The sequence below is a fragment of the Schistocerca nitens genome, chromosome 6 (genome assembly GCF_023898315.1).
Source record: "Schistocerca nitens isolate TAMUIC-IGC-003100 chromosome 6, iqSchNite1.1, whole genome shotgun sequence".
Lineage (NCBI taxonomy): Eukaryota > Metazoa > Arthropoda > Insecta > Orthoptera > Acrididae > Schistocerca > Schistocerca nitens.
In genome coordinates, this window is record NC_064619.1 from 744,876,931 (window position 1) to 744,901,136 (window position 24,206).

A 24,206-nucleotide genomic window follows, 5' to 3' on the forward strand; every position below is an offset into this window, starting at 1 on the left:
GTGACTGCTTCAAGCCAAGCGAAACTGCAAGTAAAGACTATTCACATTTCATAATGCAATAGGCTATTTTATGACAATGGTCAATCCATGATTCTTGCGTCAATTGCGATTGGTGAAACAGTAAGCGAAATCTCAATTTCCAACTTTTCCATTGGATAACAACATTACTTTTAATTTGTTACATCATACTTGGCACCCGAACAGGGACTTGACCAAAACATTAGTTCAAATACTTGGAAAATTTTCTATGTGCTTGTGTTAATAAATGTTCTGTCGTTTCATGTACACATCATCCCTCTGAGAGAAAGACGGAAAATATGCTAGTCGATAACGCAGTTTAATTACTGAGAGAAAGGAAAAGAAAAGAGACGCGAATTTGCTGAGACAACATAGCGGTAATCAATCTATCAAACAGTAAATCAGAATTCTGCATACGCAGTGTAGTGCTTCAGTAGCAACGTTGCTTTTCCAAGTCGATCCACATCCTTTCTATCTCCTTCCCGCCATAAAAAATCTGATTTTATATTTCAAAGTAAAATTCTTCGTAGTCTGATAATAGAAATATTTTCAGTGAAGAGCATCATTTATTTGTCTGAAACGTTTAGTTTCCATCTTGTCTTCTCGCCAGACAGAATTTCATTTGTTGCTCACGCGAGAGCGGTGCTCTTAGCGGACTCACCACGTCACTGACAAACGACGAAAGCCTTGCGTAGCACGTGATTTACTGATGAAAATGACAGATAGTAAACAGAGACAGGTGACAACAGGAGACGGAAGTGAAGATGTTAACAGTATTCCATACCCTTTACGATCGCGAACGGTAGGTTTCCGTGTGGAAACCGAACTAACTATGTCTGTAACAGGGGAAAGTGACCCTAAAGTCCAAACTCTTCCCGCTGCAGCTACAAATGACTTCGGTGCGTTAATGGAAATGCTGAATACCCAGTTGGGTAGAAGGTCAGGGAGGAGCTTAGGGAGACTGCCAAGGATGTAACATATGAAATCTTAGCTGCTCCTGGTAAGTCGGGAGACAGTGGTTTCTGAATTGGAACAGATTCGGAGGACACTTACACGGGATCTTCCTGAGTGGAAGCAGCAAGTAGTGGACGAAGTCAGAATGCTGAGAAACTGGGTAGAAAATCCGCACAGACATACGCAAACTATAGGGAACAACTCTATAGACGGTGACGAATGTCAGTCAACTCCTTATGGATCACCGCCTGATTACATGCAAAACAACAGTCCTGTTGAGCCCCGAGTGGGGAAAATAAATGATGCGCCCACAATTGTGAGTTTAATGCAAGAGGAAAGTGTGATTAAGCATCGCACTTTTCCTGTTTTTCATCCGCAGAAGCGAGAAATACACCCGATCGTGTTCCTAAAGAATTTTTCCGGCCTATTTCCCAGGAGCTGGACGGCCGGGGTGGCGCTACATTCTGGAACCGCACGAACGCTACGGTCGCAGGTTCGAATCCTGCCTCGGGCATGGATGTGTGTGATGTCCTTAGGTTGGTTAGGTTTAAGTAGTTCTAAGTTCTAGGGGACTGATGACCTTAGAAGTGAAGTCCCATAGTGCTCAGAGACATTTTGAACCCAGAAGCTGGACAGACAGACAGCGTATTCAGTTCGTCACTGGATTTATTTCCGGTGATGCATCATTATGGGGAACGGAAATGTTAGACACGTGTAGGAATTATAAAGAGTTTGAGAAAATGTTCTTGGCAAAATTTTGGAGTAATGGGGTACAACAGAGATTAAGGAAGGTGGTGTATTTTCAATGAGAAGTATGGAAGTCTCCGGCGATACTTTGAGAAGTATCTAGCAAAAATTAAATTCTGAGATTCTCCGATTACTTCCAACGACGTAATTACGAATTTTCAAAAGCAAACTCCCTCTGTCTATCAGAGAGAAACTGGTAAATGTGTCCGAAGAAGACGCGGATGCATTCCTTTCTGTGCTGGATTCCTCAGATTTAATTAGCGAGTATGTGCGCTCCAAGGTTGGCAGAGGAAAATTATTCCCTGGCAGCCAGCGGAATGCATCGCACGCGGCAACATTGTGCCGAAGGATCGCGATCGCTGGTACCAACCTGCCAGACGTTATGAAGACACAAATGGCAATAACTTTAAGCGGAAGCAGAAAACCAATTACAGTAATCAGCAGAGATACCACCCAATTTATAACCACCAGGTACAACATCAGTATGGAAACCGGCCCTAAAATTTTGCGCCTGAGCAGTATCCAAATTCTCACAAACGACTGGTAATTTTTCAAATGGGCCAGTGTACAATCAAAGTTATAGGTGGAAAAATAGCAAGTGGCACGGGCAAAGCGGAGGCCACCCAGCTCAACATCAGAACAACTTTTCACAGGATAGAGGACCGCGGAACAATTTTCAAACGGCACCAAATGCGAACTTTTCTCCACAAGGAAATGGTTTTGCCGGCAACCAAAAGATGGGGCGACAGCAGCCGTCTCAAGTATTCTATTCACAAGTGAATGCACCTAGTGGATTTGACCCCTTTACACCGGCATTTGTACCACATAACCAGCACCAATATCAAACGGAACAAACACTTAAGGCCATGAATGATAGACTAAACATCCTGCGGAAAATTTGAGGCAGCGCCTTTCAGCCTCCTAGAGGTCGCTGCGGGTTTGAGTGGGGCACTAACGAATCCTCTGGTTCTGAGTATGTTAATGCGATTCGGTACGACCATGAGAGCGACTTACGAGATGACCTTGCACCTCACAAAGAAGCTCAAGACATTAATGACATTTATGATGAACAGGTGCAGGCTTCGATTCAGATTTCTATTGCCAACGTTCCTGTCACAGCCATTGTTGATACAGGAGCAAACATCAATGTGATGTCATCATGTCTCTTCAGACAGGTGTCTTCTGTTTCAAAAGTTTTATCATTGCCGATTCAGGGTTGCTCCATATCGGGAGCGATTGGTCTGTTGAAACAGAGAGTTACTTTACAAACACAGCCTCGACTGCAGATAGAATTTGTTTTGGTTTCTAAACCTCTTGCGTACTGGAAATTGCCTTGTGTGAACTGCTAATGATAAGTGTTGTGTTGAACAGCGCCCGGACTACATGGTATCGGCTGCTACATGACATGGAAACTTTAACTATTAAATGTTAAGTGTGGAAAAATTGTTTATAGTGATGAACATAAACTGATATTTCTTCAACCATCTGGAGCAGGAAATTAAGGTTGCGGAAAGAATTTCAATTTAAGCTAGTGTACAAAAAAAAAAAAAATAAAATAAAAAAAATAAAAAAAAAATAAAAAAATAAAAAAAGAGGTGCTTGCGAGGTGATTGGCCGGAGCTCTATAAATATGTAAAGGTTAGAAATGGAGGAGGGTGCGTAAATAAGCACTTCTCTCAAGGTACAAGAAGATTTATAGATTTATTTTTAGTAATGTAAGTACTTGAAGTTCTGTTGTAAACGCTCAAATTACCTGCTTAAAAAAAAAACACATGTTCAAAACGTCCAGACAGTGAACAAGGGTGGGGGAAATATCTTAGCTTAAAGTTCAGTTAAAGCGTGCTGTTAATTGAGAAAACAAGTGGTAACCCACATGTGTTCACTCAAGGAGACAATAAGCTGTTGTAAACTTAGTTGAAATACAGAACAAAGAGATAGAAATCATGAAGCACGAAGACTGTAGCGTAAGTAATCCACGAGGCCATTAATTGCTATGAAAGTAAACTGTTTCCCTGTGATCTGAGCCCAATCTAAAGAGTATATGAGGAATGTTAGCTGACGAATTGATTTCAGTAGAATCAAGGTACTAAGTAACCACACAGCAAGCCCCCTGTATCATAAGTAAGTCCAAGTAAAGATCTTCAAAAGTTTTGTAGTGTAACCTAGCGACCATTCATACCCTAATTGAAGGCTAATCTAAAGAACAAGCAATGCAGTGATATTTAAACTTAATACTGACTATAAATTTCGACCTCCAACTTGACTGTACGGCACACACCAGCCGTTCACAGACTGGTGCAGAAAATGACATAAAAGCAGTCGCAGTTCAGTACTTCATTCATGCATTGAGTCTCGCGAAAACGTTCTCCTCTGGGATTACATAAGCAGTCTTCACCACAGTCCGTAGGCAATGCAGTCAAGAGACGTAAGATGTCGCGACTGCGATGCCTGTGAAGAAAGGTCGATCTCCAGCGACCAGTCGATTTGGATGCGTGATGTCCGGCCGGCGCCGCACATTTGCATCGAAATGAGCCGCAGCTCCGGCGTTCATTTGTCATATTACCTGACAGACCCGTTGTGGCACCGCGCACAACAACTAGGGACTAACATCTCTGAGAAAAATGTTGTATTTCGGTCCAGCTTGTTTGGGCAGCATTAGAAGTGGCCACTATTCTGATTACAGATTATCTCCTCTCTTACGTCCACGGTGAAGCTGTGTGAGCTACTAAGGTTGCTATAGAACTGCGTTTATTGGGAAACTAATATCTGATTAAATTGACGAAAAATGCACATCAAAAATTATATTAACTGCTTCGAGACGCTTTACGAAGCAAGACCTTTTTGGCTATGTAAATTTATAAAAGCGTTTATCTATTCGCGATGGGCAGTGTATCCGCTGTCGTCAGCAGCTATGTGGTGGCAACGGCGAAATAGTGGTTGTGATGTAACAAAATAAAAGTGATGTTGTTATCCAATGGAAAAGTTGGAAATTGAGATTTCGCTTACTGTTTCACCAATCGCAATTGACGCAAGAATCATGGATTGACCATTGTCATAAAATAGCCTATTGCATTATGAAATGTGAATAGTCTTTACTTGCAGTTTCGCTTGGCTTGAAGCAGTCACAGCTACCGCGCTATTGATTAAGAACTTGCACTATCGTCTTTCCAATTACTTCATGATCGTAGATACGATCATACCCGGTCGTGAAGCTACTGTTATGACGAAACAATTTCCTAAGGGACCAGGAAGTTCTTAAGGGCTCAAAAACAATTGTAACATCACACAAAAGGGAAATTCAGTATTAAAGCTGATGCAACAAGACGATAAAACAGATTGTTTTATAGACAGAAAGGAATACAAACCTCTCAAAAATGGGATCGACAGGAAGTGCAAAATGGCTAAGCAGGGATGGTTAGAAGACAAATGTAAGGATGTAGAGGCTTATCTCACGAGGGGTAAGATAGATACCGCCTACAGGAAAATTTAAGAGACCTTTGGAGAGAAGAGAACCACTTGTATGAATATCAAGATCTCAGATGGCAACCCAGTTCTAAGCAAAGAAGGGAAGGCAGAAAGGTGGAAGGAGTATATAGAGGGTTTATACAAGGGCGTTGTACTTGAGGACAATATTATGGAAATGGAAGAGGATGTAGATGAAGACGAAATGGGAGATAAGATGCTGCCTGAAGAGTTTGACAGATCACTGAAAGACCTGAGTCGAAACAAGGCCCCGGGAGTAGACAACATTCCATTAGAACTACTGACAGCCTTGGGAGAGCCAGTCATGACAAGACTCTACCATCTGGTGAGCAAGATGTATGAGACAGGCGAAATACCCTCAGACTTCAAGAAGAATATAATAATTCCAATCCCAAAGAAAGCAGGTGTTGACAGATGTGAAAATTACCGAACAATCAGTTTCATAAGGCACAGCTGCAAAATACTAACGCGAATTCTTTACAGACGAATGGAAAAACTGGTAGAAGCCGACCTCGGGGAAGATCAGTTCGGATTCCGTAGAAATATTGGAACACGTGAGGCGATACTGACCCTACGACTTACCTTATGTTAACTAGAATACTCTCTTTCAAATTCTGAAGGTGGCAGGGGTAAAATACAGGGTGCGAAAGGCTATTTTTAATTTGTACAGAAACCAGATGGCAGTTATAAGAGTCGAGGGGCATGAAAGGGAAGCAGTGGTTGGGAAGGGAGTGTTATTCAATCTGTATATTGAGCAAGCAGTAACGGAAACAAAAGAAAAGTTCGAAGTAGGTATTAAAATCCACGGAGAAGAAATAAAAACTTTGAGGTTCGCCGATGACATTGTAATTCTGTGAGGGGCAGAAATGGACTTGGAAGAGCAGTTGAACGGAATGGACAGTGTCTTGAAAGGACGATATAAGATGAACATCAACAAAAGTAAAACGAGGATAAGGGAATGTAGTCGAATTAAGTCGGGGAATGCTGAGGGAATTAGATTAGGAAATGAGACACTTAAAGTAGTAAAGGGGTTTTGCCAATTGGGGAGCAAAATAACTAATGATGGTCTAAGTAGAGATGATATAAAATGTAGATTGGCAGTGGAAAGGAAAGCGTTTCTGAAGAAGAGAAATTTGTTAACATCGAGTATAGATTTAAGTGTCAGGAAATCATTTCTGAAAGTATTTGTATGGAGTGTAGCCATGTATGGAAGTGAAACATGGACGATAAATAGTTTGGACAAGAAGAGAATAGAAGCTTTCGTAATGTGGTGCTACAGAAGAATGCTGAAGATTAGATGGGTAGATCACATAACTAATGAGGAGTTATTGAATAGAATTGGGGAGAGGAGGAGCTTGTGGCACTACTTGACTAGAAGAAGGGATCGGTTGGTAGGACATGTTCTGAGACATCGAAGGATCACCAATTTAGTATTGGAGGGCAGCGTGGAGAGAGGATATAAAACGTAGACTGGCAATGGCAAGGACAGCGTTTCTGAAGAAGAGAGACTTGTTAACATCGAGTATAGATTTAAGTGTCAGGAAGTCGTTTCTGAAAGTATTTGTATGGAGTGTAGCCATGTATGGCAGAGAAACATGGACGATAAATAGATTGGACAAGAAGAGAATAGAAGCTTTCGAAATGTGGTGCTACAGAAGAATGCTGAAGATTAGATGGGTAGATCACATCACTAATGAGGAGGTATTGCATATAATTGGGGAGAAGAGAAGCTAGTGGCACTACTTGACTAGAAGAAGGGATCGGTTGGTGGGACGTGTTCCGAGACATCGAGGGATCACCAATTTAGTATTGGAGGGCAGCGTGGAGGGTAAAAATCGTAGAAGGAGACCAAGAGATGAATACACTAAGCAGATTTAGAAGGATGTAGGCTACAGTAGGTACTGGGAGATGAAGAAGCTTGCACAGGATAGAGTAGCATGGAGAGCTGCATCAAACCAGTCTCACCCCCCTGTCGTAAGAGGCGACTAAAATGAGTCTAAAATGTTTCGGCCTTATGTGATGGTCCCCTCTCGGGTTTGACCTCCATCTTTCTAAATTGATCCGAAGATCGAGCCAACTGGGGAAGGGCGCCTTACATGGTGCACTGTATCCGTCGTGCATTGAGACCTTTAGCCGGCTTTTTCGTCGTTGCAATGGTGTCCCGCTCGTTTTCCATCTCTTGGGCGAAGATACGTCCCTGGGTGCGATTCCCACGCTGCACTCTGCAGTGTTTCTTTTAACTGCGACGACGACCTTGGACATTTTTGCACCTAAGATCCAGCACGGTAGCCAGTCCGTTGTGGTGGGGCCGCCATGTACCCTCTTGGTTGTAGCCCCCTGACAACACAGGGATCGCTCTGCTGATGCCTGCGCCGTTAACTCCCCACGTATGCCAAGGAGCAGATGCCCGTCTCCCTGGGGCATCAGGACTCCCGGCAATGGCCATCCTGCCAGGTGCCTATTGCTGCGGCTGGGTGGCGCCCATGGGGAGGGCCCTTGGTCGGAGTAGGTGGCATCAGGGCGGATGACCCGCAATGAAGCGTGGTACATCATCTCTCGCTGGCGGCCAGCCGCCAGCAGTCTCTAAGCGTTCTCGGGCTCAATTTAATGCTCAAAAGTACGATCCGAAAACGTTCCCCTCTCTGGCCACGCCGTGGGAGGAGCGTAAGTCTCAGGATGGAGGTAATAGTTATTCGCCCCGATTCTTAGTTTGCACGAGAGCTGATGGGGAGTCTTTTCTATCCACAAAGCCTCAGTTCTTCGTCGAGCATTTAGAGGACAAGTTTGGGGAGGTGGAGGGCTTGTCCAAAATGCGCTCTGGGTCAGTACTGATACATACGGCATCCTCCGCCCAGTCACGCAGGTTCCTTGCTTGTGACAAGTTGGGGGTTGTTCACGTTACCATTACACCACATAAGAGTCTAAATATGGTGCAGGGATTTATTTTCCATAGGGACCTACTTTTGCAGTCTGACGACGAGCTGCGCGCCAACTTAGAGCGTAGAGGTGTTCATTTCGTCCGGCGCGTTCATCGGGGTCCACAGGACAATCAGGTTACTACCGGTGCCTTCATCTTCGCCTTCGAGGGTGATACATTACCGGAGAAGGTCAAGGTGATGGTCTACCGTTGTGACGTCAAGCCCTATATCCCTCCCCCGATGCGGTGCTTTAAGAGCTGGAAGTTCGGCCATATGTCTTCCCGCTGCACTTCCAGCCTCATATGTTGAGATTGCGGACGCACATCACATCCCAATACTCCATGTGCCCCGCCTCCCATCTGTGTCAACTGCGGAGAGCATTATTCCCCTTGCTCGCCTGACTGCAAAGTCTTTCAGAAGGAGCGCAAAATCATGGAATATAAGACCCTGGACCGGCTGACCTATACTGAGGCCAAAAGGAAATATGACAGACTCCATCCTGTGAGAATGACATCTTCTTACGCAGCTGCTACAACAACTGTGCTAGCCCCATCAGTTTCGAGACTTCCAGCCAGCTCGATAAGCAGTACGACTCCTCCTGCGCCCTTGCCCGTGGGGGGCTCTACCCAACCGGTTGCTCCTGCACCACCTACCTCAGGAGCAACCTCCTCCCACGCATCGGGGACGTCCGTCCCCACTTCTCAGCCGGAGAAGCGTCTAACTTCTTCGGCTACTCTCGCCCATAAGAGTTCCCTTGGGACCCTCCCTTCCCAGGGTTCCACTAGCGGTAAGGATGACGGCCGATGGTGGCATAAGTCCTCACCAGCGGCTGGGCGTAGGGCTTCATGATGATCCTCCGACCCAGAGACTGAATCGGTGAAGCCTTCCCAGCCGGTGAAACCCAAGGTTCAGCGAGAGAAGTCCAAGAGAAGACCTCTAAGGCCAAAGAACTTGCGGTGGCACCAACCCCACCGCACCCTTCGAGATCTGCGTCTGAGGATGAGGTCGAGATTCTAGTGACCGCTGAGGACCTTGATCTCGTCGGTCCCTCAGACGCCATGGATGCCACTTATACGGGTACTGAATCGGTGGCAGTGAGTGAACAAGCGACGTAAATTGCCTTGCCAGTGCTTTCACGCCTTTCTCAGCCATGGACAATATCATCCTCCAGTGGAACTGCAGCGGTTTCTTCCACCATCTAGCTGAGCTCCGACAACTTATCAGCCTTCACCCTTTCTTCTGCATTGCTCTACAGGAAACTTGGTTTCCAGCAATGCGAACCCCCGCCCTCCGTGGCTATCGGGGTTATTATAAGAACCGGGCAGCATATGAAAGGGTGTCTGGTGGCGTCTGCCTCTATGTCCTTCACACTCTGCACAGCGAGTCCGTCCCTCTCCAAAAACCTTTAGAGGCTGTCGCTGTTCGGGTGTGGACGCCACAGGCTGTTACCGTCTGCAGTCTTTACCTTCCATCGGATGGTGATGTCTCGCAGCATGTCCTGGCTGCACTGGTAGCTCAATTGCCGCCACCTTTCTTGTTATTGGGCGACTTCAACGCCCATAACCCTCTGTGGGGTGGGTCAGTGGCAACAGGTGGAGGCGCCATCGTTGAGCATTTATTGTCGCAGCTCGATCTCTCGCTGTTAAATGATGGTGCCTTCACACACTTCAGTGTGGTGCATGGCACCTACTCCGCCATTGACCTTTCCATCTGTAGCCGTAGCCTCTTACCGTCTGTCCATTGGAGTGTGCATAACGACCTGTGTGGTAGTGACCACTTTCCGATCTTTCTGTCACTACCACAGCGTCACTCTTCTGGGCGCCCTAGCAGATGGGCTATGAATAAGGCTGACTGGGACTTGTTCTCCTGCACTGCCGCTATTGAGCCTCTCTCTACTGATGACATTGATGCGGTGGTTCAATCGGTCACCACCGGCATCGTTACTGCCGCCGAATCTGCCATTCCCCGTTCTTCTGGTCCCCTCAGCGGAGGGCTGTGCCTTGGTGGTCGCCTGAGATCGCTGAAGCGCTTAAAGATCGCCGGCGGGCGCTCCAGCGTCACAAGCGACATCCCTCCATGGACCACCTTATCGCCTTCAAACGGCTGCGTGCACGGGCCCGCCTCCTTATCCGCCAAGGCAAGAAGGAGTGCTGAGAGCGGTATGTGTCCACCATTTTTCTCCATGTCACTCCATCGCAGGTCTGGACCAAGATTCGACGCGTCTACGGCTATCGGACCCCTGCCAGCGTCCCTGCGTTCTCACTGAATGGATCAGTTTGTACTGACTCCGACATCATTGCAAACCGCGTTGCAGAGCATTTTGCTATGAGTTCCGCTTCCTTCTGCGAAATACCCCCAGGCCTTCCGCTCCATTAAAGAGCGGATGGAACGTCGGAGTCTTTCGTTTCGTACCCACCATCCAGAATCTTACAATGTTCCATTCAGTGAGTGGGAATTTCACAGTGCCCTTGCCGCTTGCCCTGATACCGCTCCCGGGCCCGATCGCATCCACTGTCAGATGCTGAAACACCTTTCAGTGGACTGCAAGTGATGCCTACTCGACCTTTACAACCGTCTCTGGGTGGAGGGTGTGCTTCCGTCGCAATGGCGGGAAAGCATTGTCATCCCCGTTTTGAAACCGGGCAAGAGCCCTTTGGAGGTGGACAGCTACCGCCCCATTAGCCTCACCAACGTTCTTTGCAAGCTTCTCGAACGGATGGTGAGCCGGCGCTTAAATTGGGTACTGGAGTCTCGGGGCCTTCTGGCTCCGTCTCAGGGTGGGTTCCGTAAAGGCCGCTCCGCCGCCGACAATCTGGTGAGCCTGGAGTCGGCCATCCGTACTGCCTTTGCCCGCCGTCATCACCTGGTCGCTGTCTTTTTCGACATGCGGAAGGCGTACGATACGACATGGCGTCATCACATCCTTTCTACGCTTCATGGATGGGGTCTTCGGGGCCCTCTGCCGATCTTTATCCGCAATTTCCTGTCGTATCGTACCTTCCGCGTGCAAGTCGCAGCCTCATATAGTTCCTCCCACGTCCAGGAGAACGGCGTGCCGCAGGGTTCTGTTTTAAGTGTTTGCCTGTTTTTAATAGCCATTAACGGGCTCGCTGCGGCCGTGGGAAGTTCTGTCTCCGCTTCCCTGTATGCTGACGACTTCTGCCTTTACTACAGCTCTATTGGCATTGCAGCTGCTGAACGTCAGCTACAGGGCGCATTCCGCAAGGCGCAGTCTTGGGCTGTAGCTCATGGGTTCCAGTTTTCGGCAGCCAAGACCTGCGTTATGCATTTCTGCCGGCGGCGTACTGTCCACCTGGAGCCGCAGCTTTCTCTTAACGGAGAACTTCGTTCAGTGGTGGAATCACACAAGTTTTTAGGGGTGGTTTTCGATGCCCAGTTGACTTGGCTGCCTCATATCCGGCAGCTCAAACAGGCGTGTTGGCGGCATCTCAATGCTCTGCGATGTTTGAGCCACACCCGCTGGGGCGCCGACCGACCTACCCTGTTCCGGCTCTACCAGGCGTTAATTCAGTCTCGTCTGGATTATGGGAGCCTGGCTTATGGCTCAGCTTCCCCATTTGCATTGCGGGTGCTGGACCCAATCCTCCATAGCGGGATATGCCTTGCCACTGGTGCTTTCCGCACCAGCCCTGTGGACAGCATACTAGTGGAGGCAGGTGTCCCTCCACTGCGGTTACGACGCCAACAATTACTGGCTACTTATGCTGCCCATGTTTTTAGCTTGCCGGGGCATCCAAATTACCGTGTCCTGTTCCCGCAGTCAGTCGTCCATCTGCCAGAACGTCGGCCCCGGTCGGGTTGTCCGATTGCCGTACGGGTCAAGGAGCTTCTCTCCGGGCTTGGGTTTTTCCCTGTTCCACCTCCTTTCCGGGCACCTCTGCGTACACCCCCGTGGTGTGTTCCTCGCCCTTGCCTTCGGCTCGACTTGGCACAGGGCTCGAAGGACTCAGTCCCTCCAGAGGCCTTCCGCCGCCGCTTTTATTCCATCCTGGCCATGTATCAGGGCTCTGTGATTGTTTACAGTGACGGTTCGATGGTTGCTGGTCGTGTCGGGTATGCGCTAACTCTAGGGGACCATTCCGAACAACGTTCCTTGCCGGATGGCTGCAGCGTTTACACTGCTGAGCTGGTTGCCATCTTTCGTGCCCTAGAGTATATCCGCTCCTGCTCAGGTGAGTCCTTCGTTATCTGTTGCGATTCCCTGAGCGGTTTACGAGCTCTCGACCAGTGTTTTCCTCGTTCTCGTCTCGTGATGGCTATCCATGAGTCCCTGCATACTCTTGCGCGTTGCGGCCGCTCTGTGGTCTTCGTGTGGACCCCAGGCCATGTTGGGATACCTGGCAATGAGACAGTTGACCGCCTGGCGAAAGAGGCCACTAGTAAATCGTCTCTGGGGATTGGCCTCCCGGAGACTGATTTGCGGGCAGTCTTACGCCGCGAAGTTCTTTCGCTTTGGGACGCTAAATGGCGCAATCTGCCCATGCTCAACCAAACTCCGTGCAATCAAGGTGACGACGACTGTGTGGCGGTCGTCCATGCGGTCTCCCGCAAGGAGACTGTTGTCCTCTGCCGGCTGCGCATTGGGCACACTCGGCTGACGCACGGCCACTTATTGCGCCGTGAGGACGCGCCTCTATGTCGCTGCGGCTCCGTTTTATCTGTGGTCCATATTTTATTGGAGTGTCCGCTATTATCTGTGCTCAGGCAGTCGTTCGCACTGCCTGACACGCTCCCTGCCCTTTTAACAGATGACTCTGCTACGGCTGACTTAATTTTACGTTTTATTCGGGCAGGGGCTTTTATTCATTTAATCTAAGTGTTTCTATTTTATCTTATTGTTTTGTGTTGATTCTGGCCTTTGGCCTCCGGTTTTAAACTTATTTTTTAATGTGTTTTAAGTGGTTGGCTTTTCCTTTTTTATTTCTATGGTCGGCCAACCACCGTCACACTCTGTGTGATTTTAGTTCGTTTTGTCTGGTCTTTGTCTCAGTTTCTCTTGTTCTGTGTCGTCTGTGCTCTATTCTGTTACTCGTTTTTATTCTCTGTGGGTGTTTTTAGTACTTGGAAAAAGGGACCGATGACCGTAGCATTCTGGTCCCTTTAATCCCACAAACCAACCAAACCAAACCAGTCTCAGGACTGAAGAACACAACAACAACAACAATAACAAGAGCATTAACCAGTTAATCTTACAATGAAATACAACATGTTCATGTAATAACCAAGAAATCACAAGATATTCAAACACATTAACTTACGTGACTTACAAGGTAACAGGCAAACCTTGAAATCTAACACTCAGATAAATACAATAAATTTTAATTTCCTTTAAAGGGGCAAAATCTCAACAGAGTTAGAGAACTTAATCACCCAAATGAAGGTTCTCTGGGCCATTAGCGCTCGCTTACCACGGCCGTTGACAATTTTATAGTCGTTACAACAGCAACAGTCATGGAAGCGACAACTTCCAATACAAATAAGACTCAGTTTCGACCTCAGTGGTCACTGAAACACGTTGCGACTTAGAACATATGACACAATTTGAGGCCCGAATGACAAAATAAGCAGACACTGGATGAGTTGCCGCGGAGTGGCCGCGCGTTGTCGGCCCCCGTGTCACACAGATTGCGCGGCCCCTCCCACAGGAGGTTCGAGTGTCCACCCTCGGGCATGCGTGTGTGTGTGTGTTGTCCATAGCGTCAGTTAGTTTGTAATATTATTGGCATTTCCGTCGTATGAAAGCTGTGAGTACCCTTGGAAAGGCATTCACCTAGCTGTGTATTAAATGATCAACTTACGAGAAGAGACCTCTTCTTTGAAAGACATTTGTTTTATATAATTTATGTAACTGTTAAGATGCGCATCTAGCGCGGACGCTAATACATCGATTGCGTAGTCGAAGAAACATTTTAACAGAAGCTGAACTGAGCGTTCCGCTTCGATCTAAATAAAAGATGATAGTAAAAACCTTTGTAGATCTTCAGATTTTATCGTACTTCTGCTTGTATTGTGAAAGCGTGAAGAAGGTCGTCTTTAAGCCATAAAAGTGAGCTGTCTTTCCAGCGTGCAGACAACAGTTATTAATAAAATTCAAGTAATTTATGTTCGGTACTGTCAACCGGCAAGTTATTGTTATGAAGGTGTTGAACGGTAGAAGAATTAATCAAAATATCCACGGGTGTACTGCCGGTCTACAGTGTCCAACAGGCACAATATTTCGGCGATCATACATGTCGCCATCATCAGGTGAACTGACGGACTGAGCTCCTGTGAACGTTCCGGCACGGAGATCGGTACGCTATGGCTGCTCAGATGGAACTGGGCTCGGTCGCGGCGGCGGCCGATTTGAATACCCTCCGCCCGCGGCGCGCTCCCTCCGCTGTCAGCGCCCCGCGCCACGGTCGCGCGGTGGAACAGATTGCGACGGCGTCTGAGATGACGTCGGAGTGATGGCTCGTGCGTTCGTCCTCCATAGCGTGATTTTCCGACAAACGATGTTCAGCGACCGCCGACTTGCTCGGATACATCAGTCGAGTGTGCCTCTGGTGTTCATGGCATCGCTCCTCGACGGTACGCATCGACAGACCAATATACGACTTGCCACATTGACACGGAATCTGGTACACGCCGGCCTTCCTCAAACCGAGGTCATCTTTGGCGCTCCCCACCAGTGCACGAGTTTTATTCGGAAGACAAAGCACAGTTCCGACCCGGTGTTTCTTCAAAATGCGGGCGATTTTCTCCGAGAGTGCGCCTGTATATGGAATAAACGCAGTACCTACCTCCTCCCTCGTGATTTAATCCATCTCCACAGGTTGCGCTGTAGTGGTTGGGCGGAGAGCACGTTGAATCTGCCACTCTGAGTACCCATTTTTTCCAAATACAGTTGAAACGTCCCCTTTGAACAATTATACACGACTCTGCTTAAACTGACACACAATATTTTTAGCGCAACGCAATCTGAGTTTCAATAATCCCTACAAAAGAATGGGCCCTGACTAACATTAAACTATACCTTTCACAAATCACTTACCTCACAAAAATCTTCGCTACTCAAACTACTGCAATACAGCGAGCGCCACTACTGCCAGCTAAATAAAAGACTCAAAGTACTGAAGGCACTAACTACTGATAGGCATAGTTAGCAAATGAAAGATTTTGATAGAGAACAACCAATGTACACTCCTGGAAATGGAAAAAAGGACACATTGACACCGGTGTGTCAGACCCACCATACTTGCTCCGGACACTGCGAGAGGGCTGTACAAGCAATGATCACACGCACGGCACAGCGGACACACCAGGAACCGCGGTGTTGGCCGTCGAATGGCGCTAGCTGCGCAGCATTTGTGCACCGCCGCCGTCAGTGTCAGCCAGTTTGCCGTGGCATACGGAGCTCCATCGCAGTCTTTAACACTGGTAGCATGCCGCGACAGCGTGGACGTGAACCGTATGTGCAGTTGACGGACTTTGAGCGAGGGCGTATAGTGGGCATGCGGGAGGCCGGGTGGACGTAACGCCGAATTGCTCAACACGTGGGGCGTGAGGTCTCCTCAGTACATCGATGTTGTCGCCAGTGGTCGGCGGAAGGTGCACGTGCCCGTCGACCTGGGACCGGACCGCAGCGACGCACGGATGCACGCCAAGACCGTAGGATCCTACGCAGTGCCGTAGGGGACCGCACCGCCACTTCCCAGCAAATTAGGGACACTGTTGCTCCTGGGGTATCGGCGAGGACCATTCGCAACCGTCTCCATGAAGCTAGGCTACGGTCCCACACACCGTTAGGCCGTCTTCCGCTCACGCCCCAACATCGTGCAGCCCGCCTCCAGTGGTGTCGCGACAGGCGTGAATGGAGGGACGAATGGAGACGTGTCGTCTTCAGCGATGAGAGTCGCTTCTGCCTTGGTGCCAATGATGGTCGTATGCGTGTTTGGCGCCGTGCAGGTGAGCGCCACAATCAGGACTGCATACGACCGAGGCACACAGGGCCAACACCCAGCATCATGGTGTGGGGAGCGATCTCCTACACTGGCCGTACACCACTGGTGATCGTCGAGGGGACACTGAATAGTGCACGGTACATCAAAACCGTCATCGAACCCACCGTTCTACCATTCCTAGACCGGCAAGGGAACTTGCTGTTCCAACAGGACAATGCACGTCCGCATGTCTCCCGTGCCACCCAACGTGCTCTAGAAGGTGTAAGTCAACTACCCTGGCCAGCAAGATCTCCGGATCTGTCCCCCATTGAGCATGTTTGGGCCTGGATGAAGCGTCGTCTCACGCGGTCTGCACGTGTAGCACGAACGCTGGTCCAACTGAGGCGCCAGGTGGAAATGGCATGGCAAGCCGTTCCACAGGACTACAACCAGCATCTCTACGATCGTCTCCATGGGAGAATAGCAGCCTGCATTGCTGCGAAAGGTGGATATATACTGTACTAGTGCCGACATTGTGCATGCTCTGTTGCCTGTGTCTATGTGCCTGTGGTTCTGTCAGTGTTATCATGTGATGTATCTGACCCCAGGAATGTGTCAATAAAGTTTCCCCTTCCTGGGACAATGAATTCACGGTGTTCTTATTTCAATTTCCAGGAGTGTATTTACCTTAATAGTCATAATATATATAGCAGTTCATGACAAATTACAAAACTCCGCCATCTCTCTCCCCACATCCACCACTGCTGGCGGCTCACCTCCAACTGTGCAACGCTACGCGCTGTTCACAGCCAGCTGCCTAACACTACAATGGCGAGTATTACAACAATGCAAAGCAGCCACAGACTGCACACAGCACAGCCAGTGATTTTCATACAGAGGTGGCGTTACCAAAAAAAAAACCTAAACAGCGTACTTACATAGCCCCCATGCTCCCCACAAAAAATTTTACAAATTGTTTTGGGCACTGGGCAATACATATTTGTTAAAATTTTTCATAATCGTAATTTCAATAACAAAGAAATCAAATGCACACACTTAGTGATAAAATGTTGGTCAAAAGCTAAAATTTTCTCACAGTCCATAAAGATAGTTCTGATCATTCATCATAATAGTAATTACAGTTTTTTTTTCACAAAGTCTCATCAGTAAAAGAAATTGCACACAGAAGTAGTGGGTTTCCATGCAGTCTTGAAGAAGTAGTGTTGTCTTCCAACGGAAAGACAGTGCTGACTCTTGACATGCTGACAGGTAATGGGCCAACAACAGAGCAAACCCACAGCAGAGTCAGTCGAAGGTTTGAAGAATATTGGTACGTAGGACATCACAGAGTAGACCCACTGCAGTCCTGGTAGAGATTACGGTATTGGTGGGCCACCAGAGACGCAGACCCACTGCAGTCCTTGTGGATATACACTGTACTAGTGCCGACATTGTGCATGCTCTGTTGCCTGTGTCTATGTGCCTGTGGTTCTGTCAGTGTGATCATGTGATGTATCTGACCCCAGGAATGTGTCAATAAAGTTTCCCCTTCCTGGGACAATGAATTCACGGTGTTCTTATTTCAATTTCCAGGAGTGTATTTACCTTAATAGTCATAATATATATAGCAGTTCATGACAAATTACGAAACTCCGCCAATTTTACAAATTGTTTTGGGCACTGGGCAATACATATTTGTTAAAATTTTTCATAATCGTAATTTCAATAACAAAGAAATCAAATGCACACCCTTAGTGATACAATGTTGGTCAAAAGCTAAAATTTTCTCACAGTCCATAAAGATAGTTCTGATCATTCATCATAATAGTAATTACAAGACGCAGACCCACTGTTGTCCTTGTAGAGACGGCCAGCATCCATCTGTTGCGACTGTGCAGGTGCACAATCACCATCAAAGAGTCTTGCGGAGAATATAGCAAGTCCATAAACCACCACTTGTGCACTCACAAAGTTTTTTCTAATTGTCCTTAGAAGCAGCAATGTTGTTAACAAGTCCCTTGCTGAATTATTAACACACGTGCAAACACTATCAGTCCCTACTTCTCACATATTGTCCATATACTATGACCAACAGAAACGTGTGCGGTGAAATGTAACTTAATTTGAAGAACTGGTGTCTATACAATTATAAATTCACACCATGAAAATACAATTACAAAGGTACAAAATACATCATTAAAGAACATAATAGTACAGATAACATTTGTAGTAATATGGGGTTTACAAAAGAATTGAAATAACATATACATCAGTGTTACAGGAATTATGACATAAGTACATACATAAAGGTCAGAATAACTTTCGAAACATCAACTTCACACATGAGCATTAAAAAAAACAGAATAAATAATGTCTAAACATCTTTACAAAGAAAATAACATATTATCAGAAAAATTCTAGAACATAACTCTTATTAGCTAAACACATAAAATTGTTAAGGCTTTCGTGGCCACTTGTTGACAAACTGCCTATTGGCTTCTGTCTCGGGTTCTTCGGCTGACGTTCATCTAATGAACGTCGGCCGAAGAACCCGAGACAGAAGCCAATAGGCAGTTTGTAAACACATAAAGACAGGAAAAACACAAATATACAAGAGTACACAAACACATAGCATAATAATACAAAAGGAAAGGACAGGGTTTGTTTTACTGCAGTATTTTGCAAACAAAACTTTCTGTACTTCTTGGAGATCTCCCTTCATTCATCATTATTCCCAAAAAGTCCTACCTATACCTGCTTTCTGTATTCTATTCATATTTCTTTCAAAATAATTATTTCTCAGTGCACAATACTCATTTTTGCCAAACCTGTTTCATATAACCTCTCAATGCATTCTTTCCCTATTCTTCATAGTCAGTTTCTTATATAGTCTACCCCCTCTTAAGCTAACTTAAATCTACTGAGCTCAGATGCTAAACTAAGGGACGAGGCAATGCAGCAGCACATAAAACGATTAATACAAACAGCAATGAAAAAACATGGAAATTGTCAAAGCAAGCTGCAGTAAATCTAAATTACCAAGCGAAGCAACATTACAACTAATATGAGCCAATGTGCAGCAACAAGAAAAATAAATCTGTAGCATAACTAGATTAACAGAGTAATGCAAAGTGAAATTTAATAGCACTATGCCTGGCGAGCAGAAGCAGAAAATGAAATATCTTATACCTAAACATGACATAGCTCAAGTAGAAAAAATAGTACACTAAAGATAACAACGCAGACAAGGGAAATGTCTATTCACATCTTAATGTCTATGTAATTAAAGTGGTGCACCACAAAAACTAATTCTACAAAAAATTACCAAGTACTTGAAAAGAAAATTATACATGCAGTTATTGTTATCAGTCCCTTCTTATTGTTCTTTCCATTCCAAGAGCTCCTTTTTCGAAGAATGTGGATCATAAAATAATTATTTAATAGATCTGTTGACAAAAAGTGTTCACATTAGCAAATGCATCTAAGTTTATTTTATAAAACGAATGCTGCAACACAGCTGGAAACCAGATATCAAATGAAATAAGCAACAATGTATAAAGTAAAGCATAAGAACATCATTCAGTAGTCATGAGGCATTTCATAAGTTAGTAGAAAAACCTCTCAACTAGAGAGACAGTAGTCATAATCAGGTGTATAGACATAAAAATATTTCTCATCATTTCATTAGGCATTTCAGTAAATATCATAAATTAAGAGCTCTGCAGTGTAATCATATGTTTTCAAGTTCGACCATGTCGTTTTTGCGATGCTTTCTACAAAGGAACGTCAATAGCGAGGATAATGGCCTCCCCCTTTTTTTTCTACCTGTACCTCTGAAAGGGGCACACACTAATGGCTTTTTTCCCGGCGATTGTCGCCCAGCTGGGTGCCCACAACGCATTATGTGCAGGTGGTCACTTAATTTTCTTACGGAAATATTTACGACAGCAGTTTCCGCTACAGTGGCAGTCTCATATAAAAAATTTCAGAGGTCGAGAATTTTCGTTGCAAATGTGTAGATACAAAATCCTATGAATATAACAGTGTTCAAAACGTTTTCATCGGCATTGTGATACATTCATGCATTTACACACATTTCATAACTCTTGAAGTACGATTCTTGGTTACCAACAACCTTTTTCACAAATCAGCGTCCCTAACCACTACTCATTATTTCTTACCTTATTCGTCGACACTTCTTCAATATTTCATCATCACAGATACGTAGCATAATCAGATAACTCATACAGCATCAGCTTATTGATCATAAACATACCGCAACAGCGTAATACACATCGTTATCATAACATCATAAAACCTCAGCCAAATCTCAAAATCGTCGTAGCTTCCTTCAATAATTTCAAAACCTAAAAAAATTCTCTGCTCATGTCAAAAGTGTCATCTACCTCAAATGTACTTTAAAAATCATGATCCCATAAGAAATACGACAATCAAAGCTCTCATAGTATCACAATGGTTCCGAAAAAATATGAACATTTCACAAAGTACAGACAAAATACAATTTCATAAGTGTGAAATTATCCAACTGTGTAATTGCGTAAACATGTGTGACTGATGTAGAAAAAAAAGTTTATCTCTCAGTTAAATGATCAGATAGCTGTGTAATTTGTGTGTTAGAGAAATATGGTACCGACGTGTAAAGTTGTATAAGCAAATACCACATTAGCTAGGGCTCCTTGTGCTTGCCAAACACATGGTACACAAAGTAAGTGTGTACCCCCCCTGAGGATTAATGTAATTATACCCTCAGGTGTTACAGATTACAGCAATGGAATGAAATGTATCACGGAAAACCCTTGTATCATTGCACTTCAAATATCTTAAAAAAAATAAATGTTTTAAGTGCGAAATTAATCACTCAAATACGTGTCCTGTAGCGTTAAATGTGCGTCTTGTTGCAACATAATCTCTGTGGAAGTGTCGTAGTTATCGTCCTCCGAAAGCTAAGTTCTGCAGAAGCCAATGTACTTACCTCATGATACACAAAAGTGAAATGCTTTGCGTATAGATATCTTAGTTATTATGCTTATTTCCGTGATGAAGAAAGTACTGTGCTGTAACGTATTGTTGTGCCACGAAAAAGGCTGTCTCATTATTGCTATACCACAAAAGTTACTACTAAAACATGTTTTACTTTCCAGAATAATGCAGAAAAACTGTGCAGATATAAAACAGAAACACCGCAAAAGCAACATTGTAAATTGTCACTCATTAGTAGCGTCGTGATAAAACTGTGTAGTTGTCACATAAACTCCAGAATGTATTTTCAAGTAAACCAAAATGTTGCATTAAAATCTCATTAGCAGTACTGGTAAATGTTCTAAGTATGTGAGCCTGATAGTCGTTACGTAATCGTGCAACTAACAAGCAAGAATGTACACACACAATAACACTGTGACGTCTGTTCACTATAACAATGCATTCGTAATTTCTGTTTAAATAAGTTCTCTTGGTTCTTGATTGGATATTTAACTTCAAACATTGTTGCATGGTAACAGTTTCTAAGTCTGACAATGCATACTAGAAATGTGAAGTGAAAAGTTTTATGGCAATGACAAAGTTAAAAAGCAGATTATTTTTCAATAAACGGTTTTACATGTGAAATGTGGTGTAAACCTTTACTCTTCCTAGTACGCAGAGTTTCAACTTCAACGCAATTATCATGTGGTATGCGTCGGATTCTGTATGGTCCATTGTAAACTAGAAAGAATTTGTGACTCAAGTGTTTCTTCTTATGTGACAATGAATAAGCTTTAATGAGAACTTTCTGACCAATGTATTTACCTTAATAGTCATAATATATATAGCTGTTCATGACAAATTACAAAACTCCGCCATCTCTCTCCCCACATCCACCACTGCTGGCGGCTCACCTCCAACTGCGCAACGCTACGTGCTGTTCACAGCCAGCTGCCTAACACTACAATGGCGAGTATTACAACAATGCAAAGCAGCCACAGACTGCACACAGCACAGCCAGTGATTTTAATTTGTGTCTAACTGTTGCTGTGTTTGTCTCTGGTGTTGTTCCATTGTGTCTAACTTTTCAAGCTTTTGTCCCATTTGTTGCATTAATTGTAATAACAATGCACTGGTGTCTGAAACATGTTCCTCAGTGCTCTTCTGCAGTGAATTTGCACCAGCAACATTCACATTTTGACAAGCGGAAAATGTGTCTTGACTCATTTGAAAAAACTGTGAGGACGCAAAACCTGAATCTACAGTATTTGCAAAATTGTGTCCTCTCTTTTCGGATTCCTGAGGCGAGCTGTTGCCGAGCGATTGATTGATAATGCTTCCCTGTTCACTACCTGTTTCACTGTCTACGCCATTGTTTGCAGCCCGCTCCATTTCCCTATGCACAGTTACCAAATTACTACTTTGAACGTCTGTTAATTCATTACACAGTGGTGCTGGCAAGCTACGCTCGTTGTCACTATTATTTCTCAGTTTACTTTGGAGCCTAGTGTTAAATTTTACACACGCCATTATTGTCACAATATTTCACACGATAACACAGAAAAGCACAATTTGAAGAGCAAAAATAAGAGCACACATTAACATAACACTGAAAATAATAGCTAGTTAATTGCAAGCGCAGCTGCGAAATACTTGGTGCAAATCTACATGCACGCCACAACTGTTTTACTGTACAACAATGAAAGACTGCAACTACAAAGGAGATTCTCTCTACAATTACGTGCTAGCAATAAACAAAATCTACACTAATTACACAAACTACAAGAAAAAAATCAGAAGATTCCAGTGAGGTATCCTGGTAGGGTCGCCATATGAAACGTCCCCTTTGAACAATTATACACGACTCTGCTTAAACTGACACACAATATTTTTAGCGCAACGCAATCTGATTTTCAATAATCCCTACAAAAGAATGGGCCCTGACTAACATTAAACTATACCTTTCACAAATCACTTACCTCACAAAAATCTTCGCTACTCAAGCTACTGCAATACAGCGAGCGCCACTACTGCCAGCTAAATAAAAGATTCAAAGTACTGAAGGCACTAACTACTGATAGGCATAGTTAGCAAATCTCTCTCCCCACATTCACCACTGCTGGCGGCTCACCTCCAAGTGTACAACGCTATGCGCTGTTCACAGCCAGCTGCCTAACACTACAATGGCGAGTATTACAACAATGCAAAGCAGCCACAGACTGCACACAGCACAGCCAGTGATTTTCATACAGAGGTGGCGTTACCAATAAAAAAAACCTAAACAGCCTACTTACACAGTTCTCAGATGTTCCAATTCCTGGTGTAGACTCTCTGCGCCAGAGATAGTGCACGCCCTATGTACTACAGTTATAAGTAGCATCACGGTAGAAGAATTGTCTCGAAGGAAGGACAAAAGTAATGACTGTAATTTCTGACAAAAACGTTAACCAATAAGCTAGCACAGGACATGCTGAAGACTCATCGCACCTTACAGTTAGAAAATTACTTATGTAAGTTATACTGTTTATAAATAAGCCCTAATTGCTTGTGAGAATTGTTTGAATATATTTATTGTTTACCAGATTTCTTATTCTATTGTTTTCCTTTATTTTTCTTTACCTCCATGCCATATTATTTTTATAAATGCCAAACAGCCTTTACTACAGCAGAGAATACTGCGGCATCCTGGTCGTAGACAGAAGACCGCTCCTTGTCTTCTATACAACTCATAGCTGCCCCATTTACTAACGATTTCATTTGCAAATGCTTCGCAATTTTTCTTATTGTTCATTGTTAAAGGTCCCTTAGGTAATTATAAAATTCATACTGGTTACGGAAAGAAATCCGGGTTGTTCTTTTCCGAATAATAGAAACCTTTGCGTAATCAAAAACTAGCCTCCTTCTCACGACGATCAGAAGCCGACCAGAAGACGGACGTCTGCGACCGCTTTCGTGTTTCCTGTGGCAAAGCTGTGCCAAACTGGGAACACGGCATTCTAGTATGAAACACAGTATATACATAATTATCAGATTAAAATTGATAAAACTTAAATATATTTAACTTTTTTTTATCTTACTGGAAGTTGAAGTAGTGTGTAAGTCTAGGGACCGATGACCTGAGCAGTTTGTCCCACAGGAATTCACACACATTTGAACATTTGAT